Genomic DNA, 6,000 nt, shown 5'->3' with positions numbered 1-6,000 from the left:
CTGCCTCTGCACTCAATGCACTCCATGCCCCAACAGGGCCACGACTGCCACAAACCAGTGCAGAAGAGCGTGAGAAGCTGTGTGCCTAGTGGTTAGAGCACGGGACTGAGGATCAGAGGGACCTGGCTTCTAATCCTGTTTCAGCCACTTGTCTGCTGCGTGACCTTGGGCAAGTGACTTAACTTCTCGGGGCCTCAGTTACCTCATCTGGAAAATAGGGATTAATAGTTTGAGCCCTATGTGGGACAGGACTGTGTCCGGTTGATAATCTTGTATCTATCCCAGCACTCAGTACAGTGCCTGGCACATAATAAGTGCTTAACAAATATCATAAAAAAAGAAAAGAGAGAGTGAGGGACCGTAAGCCAAGCCACTATCACCAGAATTGATTTCTTCCTACAGGGTCTCTGTAGGCCATAAGCTAATCCACAGGCCATCATCATCATCATCATCATCATCATACACCAATTTCCTGGCAAACAATTTAGTCCTGATAGCTAACTGTGACAATCTGCTGCTGAGCACTAGGTGCACTGAAATAAAAGTTTAGAAAATGCCACACTGGAGAGCAACTTAAAGCCACAAATGGGAAGTGTTTGGACATTGCTGAAGAAATGGGGCAGAGGCAGAGAGAATTCTCATTCAATCATTAATCAATCAGTGGCATTTACTGAGCTCCTACTATGTGCAGACCACTACAGCAAGTTCCTGAGAGAATACAATAAAATTAGTAGACACAATTCCTGCCCTCACAGAGTTGACAAGCTACTGGAGGAGACAGACACTAAAATGGATTATAGATACGAGAAAGTCTTGTCTAGTTCTATGCTGTCGAGTCATTTCCGACCCAAAGCGACCCGACGGGCACATCTCTCCCAGAATGTCCCGCTCTCCATCTGCAATCATTCTGGTAGTGTATCCATAGAGTTTTCTTGGTGAAAATACATGCCAAGGTATAAAGATTGTACATTCCAAGTACTTAGTACAGTGCTCTGCACATAATAAGAGCTCAATAAATTCAGCTGAATGAATGAATATGTTCATAAGTGCTCTGCTGGAAGAGAGGGGATGACCTTTTGATTAAAACACTGGCTTCTGATCCCTGCTCCACCTCTTGTCTGTTGTATGACCTTTGTGAAGTCACTTCACTCTATTCCTGTTACCACATTTGTAAAATGGAGATTAAGATTGGGAGCCCCATGTGGGATAGGGACTGTGTCCAACCTGATTAGCTTATATCTACCCCAGCGCAAAGAACAGTGCTAAGCACTTAGTATAGTGCTAAGCACATAATGAGCTCTCAATTAATATGATTGAATGAATGAATGAATAGTACCATCCCTGGTACATAGTAAGTGCTTAACAAATACCATAAAAGAAAATACGGGGAAGATGAGGATTACCTAGGAGTTTTATAGCAGTAAGGATATTTACTGAGAACTTACTAATACAATGCACTGTTCAACTGGGAAGCACTGTCCTTCTGGGGAAGTAGAAGGAGCATGATTTTATTTTAAAATCTAGAAGTCCAATCTCCAAATTCCAAAGGAATGTGGACATCCCTCTGGGGGAAAGAGGTTCCTGCTCAGGGTTGGGTACCATGCCTCAGGGACGACTCTCTTCTCTCTGCAGTTTCATCCAGGCCCTTTCTGTCTCCTCTACTCTAGACCGTAAACACATGTGGGCAGGAAATGTGTCTGTTTATTGTGGTATTGAACTCTCCCAAGCGCTTAGTACAGAGCTCTGCACACCGTAAGTGCTCAATAAATGATTGATTAGTATACTACAGAAGTCCTGCCTTTTCTGTTTATTCCTGGGGAATTTTATAATGTTATTAAAACAGAAATGATTCTTCATGATAAAAATGCAACCCCCCACAAAGATCAGTAGTTTTAGATTTCAAAATCACAGCAAGAGCCAGAACACAAACCTGCAGTTGGTGGTTTATAAAAAAAAACGGGGGGGGGGGAGTGTGTGCAGGTCTATTTCTATGTTACTCAGACACCAAAGGTTCCATCACTGCTCCATCCCACTAATCTTGGAGCACAGAGAATCCAACAATGAGGTCCTAGAATACAAAGGTTAAAAGGAGACAAACTGTAAGTTCCCTGTGGACAAGGAACGAGTCTACCAACTCCATTATATTGTACTCTCCAAAGCACTTAGTACAGTGTTCTGTATGTAGTATGTGTTCAATAAATACCACTGATCGATTGAATGACTTAGAGAAATGCTCCAGTGGTCCAGGAGGAGAGAGCACCTGTTTCCTTTTCACTAGGGGAGAATTCAAGCCCGTGTTTTTTTTCCCAACTCTGAGAAGTTCATGAGCATTTTTGTCATTCATCTGCTAAGTTTCCGCTTTTAAATAAACCTAGTCAAAGGTGAAAATGCTTGTGCCATAATTTTCAAACAGACATCTTACCCTTAAAATTGAACACGAAGAAACAGGAAGGGGCAAGCATAGCTTCTTTTCCTATGAGAGTCCTTAATGCGATCATAATCACCTGTAAGTGCAGCTAAAGTAGTTAAAAGCCCAGAGAGAAGAAACACAGAGCCCTACTGGCTTTCATACTTTCTAACTAATTCTTTGTGTTCCCTCAATAGCTAAATGTTCTTTTATCGTTTTCACCCATCTTGTTCAGGCCCTTGAGATGCTCTCCCCCTTTACTGAATCAGAGCTCTTGAGAGAAAAAGACAAACAATCCAGGCTCAGAGTTTTGTTTCTAATTGTTCTTTCCAGCTGAAGTGGAGACTTAGTCACAGGTGGGCTGGCTCTGTTGTAAAATGATTTAAATGGGAAACCTGAGGCTCTGAAAATCCTGCTCATAAAAAAGTTGATGGCTTCCTGAAGTCTTGGAAATGTCCGTCAGAATGAAATTTCAAGAGCTAAAAATGCACTTTTCCTCTCACAAAATAATCATTTGTATTTTACATAAGGAGAAGGAACATGGCCCAGTGGTTAGACCACAGGCCTGGGGAGTCAGGAGGACTTAGGTTTTAACCCAGTTCAGTCATTTATCTACTGGGTGACCTTGGGCAAGTCACTTCACTTCTCTGTGCCACAGTTACCTTTATCTATAAAATAGGGATTAAGACCTCAAGCCCCAAGAGGGACGTGGACCGCAGCCAACCTGATAAGCTTATATCTATCACAGAGCTTAGTACAGTGCCTGGCACATAATACACATTTAACAAATGCCATTTAAAAAAAAAAGAACGCTGAGATGAACCAAGGGAGAAAGAATAATCTGGAGAGTATTCAACAAGCCAAGGTTTGACTTTCATCTTGGAAACAAAGGAGATGACTAACTGTGTAAACCATGACAGGTAAATATCGCTCTCATGGATTAAAGTAATATTCAGAGAGCAGCATTAATCACAGTGGGTCCATATTTACTCTTCCCCTGGCAGCCGCATTTAATTGTCTTTCTATGAGCTAAGTACACCCAGCAGCGCAGTGTTGATCAAACGTGACGCACTCGGCAGCATGAAAGCAAGTGTCGTAAGATTTCAACAACAGTCGGGACAAAATTAGTCCATTTGGTCATGAAATATTTTTCCTCCTTGAAGACTCTGTCCATTCTGGCTTCTTAACTTTGGACAAAAGGAACTACTTATATTTGTCCTCTTGTCTCTACTAAAAAAGAAATCTATTAGATAACAAGGCCCATTCTATCTATGTGTTCACTGTGTGCTCAACACTTGTAATAATTTGTCTTTTTATTAAAATCAGTGTGGTCCAATTTGGATTTTAACCTATTGGGAGTTTGCAAACAGTTTGTTGAAAAGAAAAGCCAAGATTTAAAGGCCTTAAAGCCTTTTGAATTAGGATTCAGGTAATTAAATCCAGCTCTTTCTGGAAAGGGGCTTAGGACTGATTCTGCCCTAACATCTAACTCCTGGGTCCCCAGGGCAACAATAACGATGCTATTTATTAGACATCTACTAGGTGCCAAGGGGCAATGCAAGATATCAGAGAGGATACAGTCCCTTTCCACACAGGGTTCCCAGATTAAGAGGGAGGGAGAACAGGTTTTTTCATTCCATTTTACAAATGAGGAAACTGAGTCTCAGAGAGGATAAGTCTTGGCTACGATCCCTCAGCTGGCCAACAGAGGCACTTGGATCAGAACCTGGGTTTCCGGTCTTTTCCACAGGCTCCTCCTCTGCCTCCCAGTCTCAGTCTGGGTCCCCTTCTATTTTCATCTGGAGAACATTTGATCCCATGGGTTCAACTCTCACTGATTTCCTACCTCAGCCCAGCCTGCTCACTTTGTTCCTCCAGAGGCGGCCTACTCACTGAACCTTGATCTCACTTATCTCACCACTAACCCCTTGCCTATGTCCTCTCTCTCGCCTGAAACTTCCCCCTTCATACCAGACAGACCATCTTCAAAGACTTATTAATCAACCAATTGTATTTATTGAGCACTTACTGTGTGCAGGGCACTGAACTAAGTGCTTGAGAAGTACAATATGTAATAATTAAAGTAATTATTAAAACAAATTCTTCAAGAAGCTTTCCCTGTCTAGGTCCTCATTTTATCTTTTCCCTCTCCCTTCTACATCACCATTTCACTTGGATCTGTACCCTTTAAGCAGTTGATATCCACCTCACCCTCAGGCCCACGGCACTTCTACATATATCCATAATTTATTTTAAGGTCTGTCTTCCCATCTCACCTGTCAACTCCTTGTTGACAAGGAACATGTCTACCAATTCTGCTGTATCATACTCTCCCAAGCATTAAGTGCAGTATTCTGCACAAATTAAGTGCTCAGTAAACACCATGGACTGACTCCCAATCCTGGGGTCGGTCTATTAGGAAACAGTGACAGTGCAGACTTTCTCCCTCTGCCCTAACACTGAGACATTTAATAATGTTGGTATTTGTTAAGCGCTTACTATGTGCCGAGCACTGTTCTAAACGCTGGGGTAGACACAGGGGAATCAGGTTGTCCCACGTGGGGCTCACAGTCTTAATCCCCATTTTACAGATGAGGTAACTGAGGCACCGAGAAGTTAAGTGACTTGCCCAAAGTCACACAGCTGACAAGTGGCCGAGCCGGGATTCGAACCCATGACCTCTGACTCCAAAGCCCGTGCTCTTTCCACTGAGCCACGCTGCGGGCACAAGTGCCCACTTAATGTAGGCAATGGCCCTCACAGCTTTTTAGCCTGGACTCCCAGACTCACTCAGCCAAGTCTATGACAAGACCTATTAGTTTGTTCTGAGTTTTAATGTTTCATTACTCCTGATACGTTCTCCAATCCCTTCTCCCCACTTAAAGTTTTCAAATGTGAGCCCCATGAGGGACAGGCCATGAATAATTCCCACCTGTGTAATCTCTCCCAGAGCTTAGTACAGTGTTCTGTATAGAGTAATAATAAGAATAATACCATTACTACTACTAGCAGAGCTGAAATGACCCAAAATGGTAGTTTTCAGATCTTTTACCTCTTGGAAACCCATCCCTTTCTGGTCTTCCCTGCCCCTAAAGCCCCTGAAAAACTGGTACCTGTGAGTGGTGGTAAGCAGCTTGGCTCAATGCAAAGAGCCTGGACTTAGAAGTCACAGGTCATGGGTTCTAATCCTCGCTCTGCCCCCTGTCAGCTGTGTGACTTGGGGCAAGTCATTTAACTTCTCGGTGCCTCAGTTACCTCATCTGTAAAATGGGAATTAAGACTGCGAGCCTCACGTGGGACAACCTGATTCCCTTGTATCTACCTCAGTGCTTAGAACAGTGCTCGGCACATAGTAAGTGCTTAACAAATGTCAACATTATTATTATTATTCCAGGAGACCCTCAGGAGCTTCTTGAAATGCAAAAGACACTGAGGTCTCTTACCAACACTGCCAATAAGTTTGCCAGAACATATCATCTCTGGTAATCAATCTTTTATAATTGATGCTTACTATGTGCCAGGGACTATACTAAGCACTGGGCTGGATACAAGCAAATCGAGTTGGACACAATCCCTGCCCCACGTGGGCCTCA

This window comes from Ornithorhynchus anatinus, chromosome 1 (genome assembly GCF_004115215.2).
Source record: "Ornithorhynchus anatinus isolate Pmale09 chromosome 1, mOrnAna1.pri.v4, whole genome shotgun sequence".
NCBI lineage: Eukaryota > Metazoa > Chordata > Mammalia > Monotremata > Ornithorhynchidae > Ornithorhynchus > Ornithorhynchus anatinus.
Note: the sequence above shows the minus strand (reverse complement) of the source record.